The 839-nt window shown below is 45.1% G+C and overlaps 1 non-coding gene across 1 annotated transcript; it reads left to right on the forward strand.

Annotated features, from left to right (window-relative positions):
* Window positions 1–497: 497 nt before the first annotated feature.
* Window positions 498–570, forward strand: trnav-cac (transfer RNA valine (anticodon CAC)). Its single transcript has one exon. It is a non-coding gene; the product is annotated as a tRNA-Val (tRNA).
* The last annotated feature ends 269 nt before the right edge of the window (window positions 571–839 follow it).

Raw genomic sequence — 839 nt, forward strand, 5'->3', positions numbered from 1 at the left:
GAGAATTCCACAGATTTACAACTCTCTGACTGAAAACATTTTTCGTCATCACCGTTCTAAATGGCCAATCCCTTATTCTTAAACTGTGGCCCCTGGTTCTGGACTCCCCCAACATTTTATTTACATTGATGTTCGGAGCTCCAGTATACAGTATGGCTGCTGTTTCCATTTCCTTGCCCCTTTCTTTGAGACTTTCAGCTGCTGCTTTCTGTATTTAAATTGAATCCCATTCCACTCTAAGAATTGTTATTGACCGCTGCTGCTCTGCTCTGCTTCTGCGCACCACAGTCAGCATCAACGCCTGATTCCGTGGTGAATAAGTTTCCCAAAATATATGTAGGCTGTATGAATCAGATGGAAACTCGTAGGAACATTTCTGCAGCATCTACTTTCTTCCACAACAGGCAGATTTCCAGGCATTTCCTCTTCGCATTTCCCTGAAAAAAAGCTTTGCTGGTTTCCGTGTTCAAAGTTAACTGATGATTGTTAATGTACATGTTTCTGTAGTGTAGCGGTTATCACGTTCGCCTCACACGCGAAAGGTCCCCAGTTCGATCCTGGGCAGAGACATAATTTTGACCCCTGTTCCAGTCTATCAGTCAAGCGCGTCTCCCTTCCGATTCACCTCGACAACGGCTGTCCAATTATATAGCTGTAACAGTCACGAAAACGTCTGCACTTGGAAAACTTCCGATGGAAGATCTATCTACTCCCGCGCGCGTCTGGATGAACTGCAGGATCAGTCTGATGCCGCGCTCCAGGTATGAAACACAATTATCCTCATCATGTTATCTCGGGGTCTGAATTTATCGCCTGGTCTCATGCTAACTCTTCCACTT

This window comes from Rhinoraja longicauda, chromosome 2 (genome assembly GCF_053455715.1).
Source record: "Rhinoraja longicauda isolate Sanriku21f chromosome 2, sRhiLon1.1, whole genome shotgun sequence".
In the NCBI taxonomy this organism is placed as follows: domain Eukaryota; kingdom Metazoa; phylum Chordata; class Chondrichthyes; order Rajiformes; family Arhynchobatidae; genus Rhinoraja; species Rhinoraja longicauda.